At 42.1% G+C, this 16,391-nt stretch overlaps 1 protein-coding gene across 2 annotated transcripts in view; it reads left to right on the top strand.

Moving 5' to 3' along the window:
* The first annotated feature begins 1,594 nt into the window (after positions 1-1,594).
* The window catches only part of SULF2 (sulfatase 2), a 134,499-nt gene continuing 119,702 nt past the window's right edge, over positions 1,595-16,391 (top strand). Inside the window, exon 1 of one of the 2 annotated variants that reach the window (XM_074288550.1) lies at positions 1,595-1,612. The gene's annotated coding sequence lies outside the window, so the exon portion shown is untranslated. Of the gene's footprint in view, positions 1,613-1,827; positions 2,329-16,391 lie in introns of those variants that run through there. The other variant, XM_074288549.1, reaches the window with a different exon arrangement.

The following is a 16,391-nucleotide window of genomic DNA, read 5'->3' as shown; positions in this document are numbered from 1 at the left end:
TAAGGATAGGAAGGAGCAGACCACAGTTCATTGTGTCACCACCCTATCCAACTTTAAGAAGAACTTCTTGTCTAGCTACCTCTTTTCTAAAACTAAGTCTGGATCTTTTCATCCTTTGTTCCTGAGGAAGCAGCAAAGGTCAGCCTACATGGGCAAAGCTGGAAAGGGCTTTGGAGTCCATCCAGTCTAACTCCTTTGTACTATTGAATAGGAAACTGAGGCCCAGAAAGGATTGATGAGAAGTACGTTCAGTACCAGACAGGAAACCGACTCTCTTGTCTCCCCAGTCCAGGAGAACTCTTCCCACAGACCAGCACAGCTTCTGGCCCGTGCTGTCAGACTTTATGGCCACGATTAGTGTGGAGTATGAGAGACCCATGCTCTATTATCAATGGCACAAATCACAGTGTGTGTCTCCTCCACTGAAAGGCAGTTTTGTGTTTTCCTCCTTCCATCCCACTGGATGCCATTTCAGAGCAAAGATTTCTTCTTAGGCCAGAGTTAATTTCTCCAAGCATGGATTGGTAACCTTGTGATCTCCCTGAAAAGCAACTCCGGATGGTATCTCTAATAGTAAATGATATGTTGTTAGAGACAAGTACCAAGCAATGAAAGAGTTTCTGCAGTAAGGCAGGAATGTTTGCAGATGGTGAAGGACAATTTGAAAGCAGATAAAAGAAAACACTTATAAACTTGTCATGGAGGAGGGAAGAATAAAACTACTTGGATAATGATTGTATTTGGGAATCTTCTTGGGGCTTCCAGAAATTGCTCTTTAATACTTTTCTTCCTGGAAATTATCATTTTTTTAAAAGTCTCTCTTTTTTTTTTCTACACAGAATTTTTCACGCTACAATGAACCTTATCAATAGGTTTCTTGTGTTATCACATTTGATTTGTTGTAAATGGTTCGCCCAGGACATTCCCAACATCTGCTCTCTCTCTAGCTTGCCTTGTCTCCTGTCCCTGTAATCTGTCTCCAGCTTCCTTCTCTCACCTCTCCAGCGTCACTTTCTAGAGCCTCGCTCGCTGGCTCTCTCCCTCCCTCCCCCATCCCTTTTGCTCTCCGAGCTCTCTCGGGCTTCACTTTCTCTCCTCCCCTTTTCCCCCACCTCCGTTTGCTCTCCTGGTGTCTCAAACTCAGTTCCTACCATTTGGGTGAAATACACATCTGTTTCAACTCAGAGCAGGCTGTGTGAGAGGACTGAGTAAGTGTGTGTGTGTGTGTGTGTGTGTGTGTGTGTGTGTGTGTGTGTGTGTGTGTGTGTGTGTGTGTGTGTGTGTGTGTGGTGTGTGTGTGTGTGTGTGTGTGTGTGTGTGTGTGTGTGTGTGTGTGCGCGCACGCGCCCGCCACAGAGAAGGAGTCTGGGTCTGGGTCTGTGTATGAGCGGTGACCCGAGAAGGGGGGGGGAAGACAGGCAGCCCACCATCCCCCTCTCCCCGAAATGCTGCGCTCTGAACGCGGTCTCTGACTAGCGTCTCCCATCTCTCAGAGACTGCTGCGGCTGCTGGACTTTGAACAAGTGCTCAGAGCCCTGGAGCTGGTCCGGCCGCGGGTCCTTGGGTCCCGCTGCCAGCCCGGACCGCGTCAAGGGGGCGGGGGATCCCGGAGGTAAAAAAAACTTATTTGGGGGAAGGAGAGGGTGGGCAAAGTGGGGGAAGGGGGAACTCAGGTTGCCGTTTCCTCCAGGTTTTTGTTTTGAAATGGGAGCCGGAGGCCCCCTGCCAGGGGTTAATCGCCGCCTCCCGTCTCTCCTCCCCTCTCTCCACCTCTTTCTCCTCCTCCTCCTCCCTCGGTCCCCCTTCCTCCCCCCTCCTCTGCTCCCCGCGCAGGGCTGGCGGCTGGCGGGCTGCGCGGATCGGCGGCGGCTGGGGCTGTGCCGGTACCCGGAGCCTCCTCGGGATCGGGGTATTTAAAGCCGCCGAGTTACAGCAGCAAGACTCGCCCGAGCGAGCAGAGCGCGCAAGGTTGGGAGGCGGGGAGCACACACACACACACACACACACACACACACACACACACACACACACGTACATATTACACACACTCTCCCTCGCTCTCCTTGCCACCGAGGAGGAGTGGCTGCAGCAGCGGCGGCGGCGGCGGGGCGGCGGTAGTGGTGGTGGCTGGGGCCGCGAGGAGCCTCGGGCAGGGGAAGGAGCCGGAGCCGGCGCTGCGCGGAGCGGGCGGTTCTCCTCGGCATGCAGCGCCTCGGAGCTGCCGGCGCCCCGCAGCCGGAACGGGCTGCGGCACACGCAGAGGCGGCTGCGCCCCACTCGGGCTGAGGCTGAGGCGGTGCCAACGGCAGCGGCGTTTCCTGCGCCCTGGTGAGTGGGGCGCGCTCCGGGAGCCCAGCCCCGGCTCGGGAGGGAAACCCGCTCTGGTTACAGCACGGGAGAGAAAGGGGGAGCAGAGCCCCCTGCACCGAATGGGCTCCGGGCGCTCCTCGTCTCTAGACTAAAGAAGGGGGAGGACACCTGGGGAAGCGGGGTCAGTGCCGGGCGGGCGTGGGGGGTGTAAGGGGATGCGTGGCGTGGCGAACAGGTGTATATATGATGGAGGGGGGGCGGGAATTAGGTGAAAGGAGAACGTGGAGGGAAAGGGGGGAAATCCTAGTCCCAGGGAGGAGCAGATCGTGGGGGGGCTACCCATCCCCTCTCAGATCAGTCCCCAGTGTCCGGGCGCTGGGCACAGGCTCCTGACAGAGGAGACACTACCCAGTGAGGTGAAGGGCTTGGCTTGAAAAATTCAAACCACTGGAGCGGGTGGGGTGGTCGGTGATGGCTTCCCCCCTTTCTTCTGTTTTGGGGTATCTTGTTTAGTGGGGACAGAACTGGACATAGATAGCCTCAAGGGACGGAGTAGCCTCGGAGCCGAGAGGATTCCGACTGAGCCCCTGAACTCATCTCGCCCCGGAGCTTACGCCGGGAACAGATTCTGAATGGACTCTGGCTGCCTCCCCTCTCTGTGAACCGGCTTTGTCAGTTAGTTCTTTTCTGGGGTTTAAACTCCTTGGGAAACTGAAGAGAACATCCAAGGATCCCGGAGACCAGCCACGGGAATGAGAACACGAGGTCACTGGGGAATGAGGAGATCCCCAAAGGAGAATATGAATTTTTTAAAATATGTAGTTTGTTCCCCAGGTTCGGTCCTGTAGGACCTCCGCGAGACCCCCTCCCTCCCTCGCCTCCCCTTTTAGAAAGCCTCAGGGGTGGAGATTTAGGCTTTCTTCTCAAACACCTTTTCTCAGTTCCTTAAAAGCAGAAGATTCCTTACGGGGAGAAAACGAAATTTAAAGCCATGGTTCCCTTTTCTTTGAAAGAGCTCACGTCCTTACTTTCCGTATAAGCCCTGTCTGGATTTAAATACAGAGCAACCGATCCCGATTTTGATACTCCTGTGGCTGCCACTCCCCACCCCCTCCCCAGTTCATTTCTCAACCCTTTTCCTGCTTTGGTTCTCTCTTTCCCTCTGTTTGTGTTTTAATCACTTTTCAGTTAAGAGTAAATATTTAATTAATTAAGTAATTAAATTCAGCTTATGTGTGAATCTGGGTATTTGCACATCTGTGCATATTGGTACAACCTCTCTCCACCCCATCTGCCCTTCTTCCTCCTCCAGCCCTCCCACACAATCTTTCTCCGCTCTCCTTCTTTAGGGCCAGAGATTTGAGAAACGGGAGTTACAGAAAGATTCTATTCATGTTTGCCGAGAACTCCTGATAGTAGGAGCCAAAAAGCTTTCTATGAAGCCTAGTAGCAGGTTTTAAAAAAAAAAAAAAAAAAAAAAAAAAGGTTCTTTTGAGAGCCCCACCCCATGAACCTCTACCTCGAGAAGTTAATATTTATTCTTATCTTCATAGAAAAGTAAATTTCTTCCTGCAACTATACTAACTATTGTGGAATCACGGGAGAGGTTTAATTAAATTAAAACCATTCATTAAATAAAGTGGGGAGGGGGGGAGAAGAGCATAAATGAAGGGCAGTTTTCCTCTATTCACTTACTCTGTTTCGTGGAAGAGAGAAAAATAATTCAAAACAACCTGTCCCAGTGTGTAATTTAATGTTCTAATAAGCAGCTGGAAGGATGATGGTGCTGGGCTTGGCTAATGAAATGTTAGACATTTACACATAAAGTATCTTCCTTCCCTGGGTAGTTTGTGTGCATAAATATGTTCTATTGAAGTTAGCTCAGGCAGGAAGGGTCAGCATGGACTTAGGGTTGTGATGGTAGGTATCTGGGATACTTTTCAGTATTTGAACTTAAGGCCAGTTTGAGGGTTTGTTTGGGTTTTTTGTTTGTTTTTTGGCCTGGACTTGTTTTTAAAAACCCTGATGATTTGTATTTGATTTTTAATTTATTTTATTTTTTTAACATTATATGAGTATTGTAGCAGTTTATCCTTGTGGAAGAGAATCTGTATTTGAATCCCAATTCTGCTTTTTACCAACTATGTGGTCTGAGGTTAGTCATTTGAACCCTAACCACTTACCTCAGCCATAAAATGAGGGGCTTGGTGCCTTCCAGTTCTAATTCCTATGATGAATTTGTTTTGTAAATCTTATCTCCACAGATATATTTCTCATTCAATGAATAGGAGTAGAGATAGCTGATTCTCTTTGATAGGCTAATATCCAGTATGAAAGTATGTACAAGTGCAGTATAACCTGAAACAACAAGCTGTAGTTGCAATGGAAAGGACACTGAATTGGGAGTCAAGGCACCTTGATTCTAATTCTCTTCTATTCCATTTATTAACCAAATGACCTCTCATTTTCTCTTTTTGGTCTCCTATCTAGAGAGATTGAATAAGACATAAGGAATTTTACTTGGGATCCAGGACCTTTTTTTTTCAATGTTTTGATAACTGTATTTCAATGTAATTGAGCTTTATGATCCTCTTCATTCCATTTAATGTATAGAAAAATATTGTTCTAACTAGAGAGCCATTGGTTTCACCAGACTTCAAAAGGACTCATACTATAAAATAATGGTTAAGAAACGGGATTAAAACAAGATTCTGCAAAATACAGCTCACAGAGACCCTCCCACCTTTGTATTACCTGCCAGTTATGAATAGTGGGGTTTTTTTAATATTAAAATAAAAAACCTTACTTTAAAATATAAAAATCCAGACTTTGGCAACCTCTCAAGTAGATGCCAGAGCTTACTTCTAGCTCCATCATGATTCACCTCCCCATCCCACCTGTATCTAGTTTGAAATGTCCTTTGAGTTTCAACTCTAGATCTATGCAAAATCATTCTCTAAGTGGTCATTCTGTCTACTATCTCCATGCCTTCTCCTTAGCTATTCCCTGTCCCTGAAAAGCGCTTTCCTTCCTTACCTCTGACTCTTGAAATCATTGCCTTCATTCAAGGATCAATTTGAGAATCAACACTACCTGTAATTGAATTCCCTTTATTTCTACTATTGTTATTACTCTAGCAAACCATAAGTTCTGTAAGAGAATTTTTCTTTTATATTTTCAGTTTCTGGAATTAAGATGTTTATTCATTGATGCCTCCCTCAACTTACCTGAATTTATTCATTTGTGTATATGTCATATTATCAGATGATATATATATATACATATATATATATATATATAGTTATTGTTAAGTCTTTTTTCAGTCTGATTCTTTGTGATCTCAAGCAGAATTTTCTTAGTAAAGATACTGGGGTGAGTTGCCATTTCCTTGTCCAGATCATTTTACTGATGAGGAAACTGAGGCAAAGTTAAATGGCTTTCCCAGGATCACACAGCTAGTAAGTGTATATATGTGTGTGTGTGTGTGTGTGTGTAGATATGTGCATGCACATACTTATATGCACATGTAAGCACTTTACAAGTCTTGTAACTGTATCAAGTCTATAAATAAAACATCATGTAAATAATAATTATGTTGCATATCCTTCCCTGCCCTGTCCCCCCAACACTCACACACTTGTAGACTTGTAGCTTTTTGAAGTCAGAGAGTCTGTGACTCTTCTCTCTGGATCCTCGTGCCTAGCTCAGTGACTTGCATATAGTAGACATTTAACAAGCATTTGTCAGACTGAGTGAATCCAGCTGTTTTCCCTGGTGACGGTGGCGTGGCCACAGGGCAAGATTCTTTTGTGTTTACATTGAGAATGTCGAACATTAGCCAGCCTCTTAGATTAATACTGGACATTTCATGTAACTTGGATATTCTTCCTTGTCTATACAAGAAAAGTCACCATATAGTGCAAGCAGCCTAATGGTGTGTTTAGCTTATTGTCTGTAGGTAAGAGAAAGGGCAGATTTTATTCTTCTGTTTTCTTTTCATTAAACAAGATGGCACTACACCCATGCCTCTGCCCTTTCTGTGTCTGCATACACTCTTCTAGCCAGGATATGAATAGTGAATGTGATGGGGTTTAAAAAAAAAAAAAAAAAAAAAAAGAAGGAAAAACCCATGCCTATTGTAAGCACCGCTAGCTAACTGTAGGAGGGTTAAGATCTCCACAGGAGCCAGGACCTCAAGCAGTTGACTCTTGTGCTTCAAAGATCCTGATTACTGTGTGTGTGTGGATGGTGCCATGAAGCTGGCTTAGTCCTGAAATGAAATGTGATTCTGGTTGCTCTCCCAGAGCGTAGCATGTACCATCTGAAAGAAGCCCCCATGGGTGACACAGGCCCTTCCCTAGAAGAACTCTTTTGCTATTAGTAGCTATGAGCAAAGTCTACAGAAATTGTCCCCCGGATCTCTTTGAATGAAAGGCGCTATCTAATTGCAAGATCATTAAGATCATTATAATTAATTGGCACCCTGATAAATGGCATGATTGCCTAATTGGGTCTGTTGCTAGGGAACCAGGGCTCATGCCACGCATTGCACCATTGCCAAAATTGAAATGGCACACCTAGCCTGCCTGAGTAGTATGTGGAGCTTTGGACCCAGCAGTTAACAGGTAGAGTTGAGGTAGTGTTTTTGGCCAAATCACATCCATTCCCCTTGTCATCATCATCAGCAGGCATGTCTTTTGAATACCTATTAGGTGTAAATGCAAATGACAAATCCACCTTGGGTTATTACTGCCCTGTAGCAGAAAGAATAGTGCATCTATAGAAAGTCACTTTTTTTTCCATTTTGTACTTGACTTTAGTGAAGTATCTCACTGGGTCTAATGATGAAAGACAGCTGCTGGATGGATATGTTCTTAAGCAGGAGGTCGAGTCATGTATTGGAAAGAACTTGGAGTCAGAAGACTTGTTTCTGAGACCCAGCTGCATCCCTTACTTACCGGCTGGTGACCTTGGACAGAGCATCTCTCTCATCGCGGCATCCATGATTCCTCAGGTGGTGGTTGTAAGGAAAGATGCTTTGTAAGCCATATGGTGATAGAGAAATGTCATTGGTGATATATAAGTAAAGAAGTGTCTGTAATGTTCTCTGAACTCCATTATGCTATTGTCTGTGCTGTGTGTGTGGTTTATGTGCTTATTCCATGTAGTACTTAATTCTATATTGTCTCAATTTGGTTTTGAATATTTCTTGTGTATGTATATGTGTGTATATGTATATGTACACATGTGTATGTGTCTAAACATGAGTCTACATGTGCATACATCTACACATGAAAATTCAACCAGAGATTATGTGTATATGTATGTATGTGTTATATAGAGAGATATAAATATAGCTAGATTTTTTTTTCCTTTGTCCAGCTAGACTCCAAGTTCCTTAAGGTTAGGAACCCAATCTTTTCTGTTTGTGTGTAGATATCAGCCCTACCAAGACTCCTATTGTCCCTGTGCTAGCACTCAATGATCTAATAAATATCAATTGATTAAGACCCACCAGATGCAAAGCACTGAGCTTTATCATCTTGGGGAGAATCAGTGAGAAGTAAAAGACATAGCCCTTGCCCACCATCAGCTTGCCATCTGTTCAATTCAATAACCGTTTATTAAATGCCTGATTTGTGCCAGCTACTGGGCTTAAAGAGCATGGCTTCAGGCCCTACCTCTGGGCTAGGCTGGTGCTAACATCTTGATTTTGTCTGCAATTAGAACCAACCACCATTCCCCCCTTAGTTTGCAGCACGGGTATAGACCACTAGGCCTTATTGCCTGACCTGGTCCTTGGTTTCCCTTTCTTAGCTTTGCTCGGCTGCTATTTATAGAGCTCTGGGTTCCAACTGAGGGCTATCAAATTAACCCTGTTCCCAGACTCATTACAAGGAGCACTCCTATGCTTGAGTTGGTTGGCTTGGTCCATCCTCCAGGGAATGTGAGTGGTACCCGCCCCTCGAAATGTGTTTGACCAGGTGGGAGGCCAGATGTTTCAGGAAGAGACCTGCCAAGAATCCTGCTTGCTGACTGAAAATCATGGAGGTGGAGGGAAGGGTGGAGTAGGGCCCACAGAAGGTTTGATTCATTAGGTCCAAAAGAGAAAATGAAGAGACGTTAAAGAGAATTTCTCTGCTGAAGGCTGAAGACAGGTGCTCGCAACAACTCTGGGATGTAGCCATTTTGCCCACATTAATTTCAACAGCCCCATGTCTATCCAGCACCCTGTCTACCTCTTGTTCTAACAGGAGACATATAATGTGCAGGAATAAGTAAACAAACACATGGTTATTTGAAAAACGAGTGAATACTACTAAAGGGATCATTGCTGAATTTCAAGGCATAAATCATTCTCTGCATTCATTTTTAAAATATCTATTAAATACCTAATGGTAATAAGCCAGGCAACCAATAAGATGCAAGGCTTAAATAAGACACCATCTCTGCCTCGTGGTCTGAAAGTCCAGTGACCAAGAGTTCTAGGTAGAAGCAACTAGGAGGCAGAGTAGATAAATGCTGGACCTAAAGTCAATATGAGTTCAAATCCCACCTCATTCACTCCCAGCTTTGTGATCTCAGATGAGTCTCATGCTTGAATGCTCTTTACCTCAGTTTCCTTCCCTGTAAAATGGTGATATAATTGCATCTACAGCCCAGAATTGTTGTGATGATCAACATTTGTAATGTACTTAGCACAGTGCCTGGTGTATCATATACACTATATAAATGCTAACTATTCTCATTATTAGAGTAGACACGTGGATTTAGTCCATCCCAGACTATGCTTCACATGCTAGTCAAACATCCAGCCCAGCAGTATACAAGGAAGAGATTCCTTGCTACTCTCATGTACTTTCTATCCCTTGCTCTGGGAACAATAATCATTCCTATCACTGCTTGTGGAGAAGCAGTATGGCACAGTGGCCAGAGAGATGTCCTGGGCATTAGAAATGCTGGGTTCTAACAGTACTGTCTGGAACACTGGCTTGGTCACCCAGCCTCCCAGAGCTAAAGTTTCAGATAAGATAGCTGGTCTTGTTAAGATGGTCTTTCCATATGGGATCAGTGCAGGGGATATAGTGGATAGAGCACTGTGCCTGGAATCAGGAAATCCTGAGTTCTAGTATGGCCTCAGACAATTACTAGCTGTGTAATCCTGGGCAAGTCACTTAATCTTTAGCCTCAGTTTCCCCATCTATATAATGGGGGTAATAATAGCACCTACCTCCCAGGGTGGTTGTGAGGATCATATGAAACAGATTGGCAAAGTGCTTAGCTTTTTGGAACATAATTAACAAATACTTAAGGGGTAGCTAGGCTTTGTAGTGGATAAAGCTCTGAGCTTGGAGTCAGAGAGAACTGAGTTCAAATTCTACCTCAGCTACTTACTAACTGTGATTCTGGGCAAGTCACTTAATCCTGCTTGCTTCAGTTTCCTCATCTGTAAAACTGAATAGGAGAAGGGAATGGCAAACCATCCTGGAGCCTTTGCCAAGAAAACCCCCATTAGGGTTATAAGGAGTCAGACACAAGTAAAAACAATTGAATAACAACAAAAATACTTATTCCTTCCCTTTTTCTTACTCTTTCCTTCTTTCTTTTCCTTCCTTCTTTCCCTTTTTTTCTCCTTGCTTCTTTCCCTTCCTCCCTGAAGAAATTACAGGTATAACTCCCATTCTTTCCCACTTTAGTGCCTAGGTATTCTATTTAATCGAACTTTTAATTAACTACACTCTTCTCTTTCTTCTTCCTTCCCAAGCCTTGGTATTGAAATTTTCCTTAAAATATCTACCTTGGTAATTGAATCAGATTCATTGGATGCAAGTGAATATGTCTCTTCTTGATGAATCATCTCCTGCATCTTGGGATCATCACAGTGAGCATTTGTTCTCAGACACTTATTAGAGTCAGACACTTCCTAGTTGTGTGATCCTGGACAAATCATTTAACTCGCTTTGCCTCAGTTTCCTCATCTGTAAAATGAGCTGGAGAAGGAAATGGTAAGCCACTTGAGTATTTTTGTTAAGAAAACCCCAAAGGGGATCATGAAGAGTCAGACAGGATTGAACAACAACATTGTGCTCAAGGGGAGTGTAAGGGTGAGTAATAGCTTGTATCTGTCTGTTGGATATAAAATTTCCAGATGCTTTTATGCTTATTAACTCATTTTATCTCCTCAATAAGTCTGTCTGTCAGATAGGCAGGGAGAGGAGCATTGATACTCTTCCTTATTCTTCTGGTGAAGAAAAACCAACACAGAAGTTCGGCACTTGGTTAAGGACACAGAGTGCATTAGTTGATCTTTGAGCAGCTCCTATGCAACTTGTAGTTAGTGGACCTGTTTTCAAATTCTGGTTCTTAGTACCTGTAGTGTACCTTTGATCAAGTCCCTTGAGTTCTTCGGACCTCAAGTTTCTCAACTGTAAAATGAGGAAATTGAACATTTAAGGGCTCTTCTAGCTTCAAATCCTATGACCTTCTGATCCCTGAGGAAAATAATAGACATTCAAAGGAGATCTGCAGGAAAGGGAGTTAAGTTCTCCCCACTGTGAATTCCAAGAAAAGTGGTAGATGATCTAAATTTCCTATTATACATAAGAATCCTAGCTTGCATTTACAAAGCTCTTTACATTTTACACAGCACTTTATAGTATACAAAAGGTATTCCAGCAGAGTAGAAAATGCAAAAGATGATTCAGAATTAGGAGGCAAGCTCTGAGCCTATTATCTATAAAAATTCCCTAGACCCTATTCTCCTCCTCTGCAAATCAGAAGGTTAAACTAAGTGAACACTAAATTCTAAATTGTAAACTTCCTCCTACCTCTGAATTCTATGATCTTTGGTCTTTAAAATAACTTTATGAGGGAAGTAGTTTGGGGAAGAAAAAACCCGCCTAAGGTAGATTTCAGTGATTTAACTGAGGTCACATAGCTGGTAAGTGATAGAGAAAAAAAGAAAGGGAGTATGCAATTATTAAGCACTTACTATGTGCTAAGGACTGTGCTTTAAGCTTTACAAATAGAATGGGTGGCCATGGAGTTATAATCTGGGTTTCATCTTCATGAGTTCAAATCCAACCTTAGATACTTTTGGGTAAGTCACTTAACTCTATCTGCCTCAGTTTCCTCATATGTAAAATGAGCTGGAGAAGAATATGGCAAAACTGTCCCAATATATTTGCCAAGAAAACCCCAAATGTGATCTTGAAGAGTCAGACACAATTAAAATAAGCAACAAGTTATATGAATATGTGTATATTATGTATGATTATATATGTGTGTATATATGTATACATATATATGCATGATATAGTTATATATTCAATATAATTGGTTTCCTCTGTAATCCTGTGTATTTTATTTTATGCATTCTAAAGCATTCAGAGAGGGGATTCGTGATGCAAAAGGGAAGGGACTCCCTTGTTTTATAGAGCAGGATCTTGAGGCCCAGAGATTCCAAATGATATGCCCAACATAGCACACACACACAGGTAGAGTATAACCTCTGAAGTCTAGGACTGTCTTTTACCTCTTTTTATATACCAAATCCTTAGCAAAGTGCTTGGCATGTAGTATGTATTTAATATGTGTTTCTTGATTGAGTAATTGATTGAGGTAATAGTAGCAGCTGAGGGTTTAGGGGGATATAGAACACTGGACCTACAATCAGAAAAACCTGAGTTCAAATTTAGCCTCAGATACTTACTAGCTGTATAGTCTTGTGCAAGGATTTGTGCTCAGTCTCAGTTTTCCTCAGGTGTAAAATGGGGATAACAACAGTACCTACTTCCCTGGATTGTTATGAGCATCGAGTGATTACAATAATTGTAAAATGCCTGGCACATATAGGTGCTTAATAAATCCTTGTTTCCTTCTCTCCCTTGCTTCTCCAGGAGTGATTCATCCTCCAAATTCTGTGCTCTTTCTTATACCTTGCCACCAAATGGATTTTGCTTAATCTCTGTTGCTAAAGCAAAACAGACCAAGTAGGGTGTCTGCTTCCCCCAGTAGAGGAGCTTATTAAAACAAGGATCTGCATCTGTTAGAATCTGGTTTTTTTCTTGCCACTGCAGGTGGCTCTGCATCTCCACAAATAAGCTCTCCAATATTTCTTAAGCTTTATAGCTTTTCAGGGTCAGGGATCCCTAAAAGAGAGCCCCCATTGGTGTGCCTAAGTATTATATCTCCCAGTAGTGTTGAGCCAGATCACCTGCTCTGGTCCTTTTTGGTCTCAGTATTATCATCTGAAAGATGGCATGACTTGCTGTCACTGGTTCAGATTATCAAGTGTGTTCATGAGGCAGATGTCCATCCAGCAGAATGGATGTCCCCAGGCAGAAAGTACATGGACCAGATCATGGTCCATTCTCCCTCCCTGGTTCACTCTGCTTGTTCTCAACCATCATGATCTTAACTTTCCCTTCTCTTTCTCCCTCCAACGAAGTCATTAGCTTATCTGGTGATGCAGCGAATTCCTAATAGTGGAGAGGTTCTCATCGTGACACTTTATGGAAAATTGGTCACAGCTCCAGGACTACTTCTGACCTATCAGGCAACAGGAGCTTCTTCTACCACTTTACAGTCTATTTCAAGCTGCTAATTAGATTTCACAGCAAACACCGGGTTAGGAATGGACCTGTCATTCTAATTCTCTTGACTCACATTTCTAAATTTAGATGGTTATTTGGTAAAATTGCTTCAAATGCTCTCACCCAGCTACCAGTACGTGGTTCCCAAATAATTGTGAGCTTCAAGCCGTCTCCGAGGAGTGCTAATAAGAAGTTCTTCACCTACTAATAACAGGGATGTAGCACGTAGAAATCATTTATACATCTCTAAATGTGGGGAGGGGGAGCCCAAGTCGAAAGTAATTACCGAAGTAGAAAGGAAGCTGGTCATCATAATTTCTTTTTTATACTCCTTGTGGAGGGTAATGGTAATTTCTCTAAGTGTAAACATTCATTCCACGTGGATAAACACACACCTGCACTAGATAACTTCCAGGAAGGAATGAAATATCCATCACTCACGTAGAAGATTGTAGAATGGTAAGGCTGAAAAAAGGGATCTAAGCACTATTTATTCCCCTCATATTATAGATGGGAAAAACTGAAACTCAGATGACCTAAGAGCTCACACACAGCAAGGAAGTCATGGAATTGGGGATAGAACTCAAGTCTTTTGACTCTGCTCATGGAACAGAATGTCAGAGCTGAAAAGGGACCTTTTGGGAAGTCATTAAATCCTATCACTTCATTCCCTGAAGTTATTCAGTTTGGTTGTTTTTCAGTTGTGTCTAACTCTTTGTGACTCCATTTGGGATTTTCACAGTAAAACTACTGGAATGATTTGCCATTTCCTTCTCCAGTTCATTTCACATATGAGGAAACTGAGGCTGGGGTTAAGTGACTTGCCCAGATTCACACAGCTAGTAAGTGTTAAGTGTCTGAGGTCACATTTGAATTCTGGTCCTCCTGACTTTAGGGCCAAAGTTTTATCTACTGCATCATTTACCTGGCCCCATTTAAAATTCTCTAAATAGTAAATATCAATAGATGTAACCTATGTTAACAAAAAATTCTATAAATCTTTGTATTCTTCAGTGAGTTTTCAGAGCATAAGAAAATCCAAACTTCAAAGCATTTGAGAACCATTGCATAAAGGATAGAGTGTTTTACTAGAAATCAGAAAGACCTGGATTCAGATACCACCTTTGACACTTAAATATCTACATGATTTAGCAAGTCACTTAATCTCTTTCAGCCTCAGTTTCCTTATCTATAAAATGAAAATGATAACACCTACTTTTTCAGAGTTGTATGTGATTCAAATGAGATCATGGATATAAAGACCTTGCAAAACAATAGTAATTGTTTAGTATTAGTAATTACTAATTAATACTAATTAATTAGTAATACTAAAATAACACTGAGGCACAATGTGCTGTAATTAATGGAGGGCCGGCCATGAAGGCTGGAAGCTGGGTTCAAGTCCTACCTGTCATAAACTGGAACTGTAATCATGGACAAGTCACTGAATTTCTCTATGCAATTAAGTGTCGAAGATGTGTAGCCAGTATACATCACTTTGGAGAATGGAGCAGGAAGTGATTTACACATTGTCCATCCCTCTACCAAGAAAATCATTGCTCTGGACCAAAAGAGGAGTCAGATAATTTTTCTATGTATTTCCATTGCCCTTATATTCAATAGTGTTCAAATAGAAATAATCTAGAGACAAGTTGCTGTTCTGTTATTTTTTTTTAAATGTTCAGACTATATAATGCACAGGTATATAAAGTAACCACTTTTTTTTGCAATTGTATTAAAAGTATTGGTTCATGAATTCATTCTCTGAAGACTCACAGTAAACCTCTTCAGAAATATTCCTGGAACAGACAGATGATGGAGATAATATGTACTCCATTTCATCTCCTGATGGCTTGAATTTTTTCCTCTTAGATCTCTGTGTTTTCAGAGCTTTCCATACTAGGTATTTTAGTGATTACAAGTATTTAGTATCACAACATCTATTATGTTGCTTGTGCTTAAGCTTTTATGAGTTAAAATAATATCTAAGTGGTGGGGGGGGCAACACTTTTGTCAACAATAATCAACAAATATTTATCAAGGAAGTATTAGGTACCAGATGCCACAGTAGACATTGAGAATGTCAGAACACAAAGGAAGAAGCTACATGAGTACTTCAAGAAGACCCCTCTTCCTGAGCTCAAATCTGAGGCCTCAAACACTTAATAGCTGTGTGATCCTGGCAAATCACTTAACCCTGTTTGCCTCAGTTTCCTCATCTATAAAATGAGCACAAGAAGAAAATGGCAAACCACTCCAATATCTCTTCCAAGAAAACCCTAAATGGAGTCACGAAGAATGAGACATAACTGAAACTTGTGAATAACACTAGTATAGTTTAGTGGTTAGTGGATAAGGTCTTACAGTCAAGAAGACTCTTCCTGAATTCAAATCCCACCTCAGATGCTTACTAGCTAAATGACCCTGGGCAAGGCACTTAACCCTATTTGCCTAAATTTCTTTATCTCTAAAATAAACAGAGGGAAATAGCAATCTATTCCATTATCTCTGTCAAGAAAACTCCAAATGGGGTCATGAAAAGTCACAAAATACTGAAAAATCTGAACAACTATACAAAATAGTTACACAATGATTTGGGTGGAAAGTAGTAGCAGTTAAGGGGATCAGGAGAGATGTCACCTAGAAGACAGTGCTTGAATCTAGTCCTAGAATAAAATAGAGAAGCAGGAATGGGGAGAGAATATTTGTTCTAGGTGTGGGGCAGCACAGCTAGTACAAAAACATAGAGGCAAGAGATTTTGTGTATGAGGAACAGAGAGGACACCAGTTTGGCTGGGTCACAGCATGAATGCAAGATGCCATGGCTGAAAAGGTCCCGGTTTCACAATACACACATATATGTATGTATTGAATTCTCAAGGAAAATGGAGAGAGGAGGTCAATATTTGTAAAATGGTGATTTGCCATGTTAATTTATGTAGGATAAAGAATTTTGGCAGTAATAATTATTATCTTCTTATCTTTTTCTATCAAGTTCAATAAACATTTATTAAATACCTACTATGTGTCAGGTACTGCTAAATTGGGGATACAAAAAAACCTGTCCCCACTCTCAAGGAATCTTAACAATAAATATACAAAGAAAATTTTGTCTAAGATAAATAGGACACAATTAACAGAAGGAAGCCCCTAGAATTAAGAAGAGTTGGAGAAGGCTTCTTGTTAAAGATGGGTTTTTAGAGGGAAGTTAGGGAAGTCAGTAAGTAGAGCTTCCAGGCATGAGAGTCAGCCAGAGACAATGCCTAGAATGGAGGGATAGAGTGCCTCATTCATGGACTAGTCCAGGAGGTTAGTGTCCTTGGATTGCAAAGTACATATCAGCAAATAGGATTTGGCATAAGTTTCCATCCTGTCTTTACCCCTTGTATTTGTTGTTCTCTTTTCAGTGTTGCACAGATAGACAAATAAATTGCTTTTTTGTAGTTGAATCAATGTGTTAGGATGCTTTCTCTCTTCATCAGACTC

This window comes from Sminthopsis crassicaudata, chromosome 2 (assembly GCF_048593235.1).
Source record: "Sminthopsis crassicaudata isolate SCR6 chromosome 2, ASM4859323v1, whole genome shotgun sequence".
In the NCBI taxonomy this organism is placed as follows: domain Eukaryota; kingdom Metazoa; phylum Chordata; class Mammalia; order Dasyuromorphia; family Dasyuridae; genus Sminthopsis; species Sminthopsis crassicaudata.
Note: the sequence above shows the minus strand (reverse complement) of the source record. Positions and strands in the feature narration are given on the sequence as shown.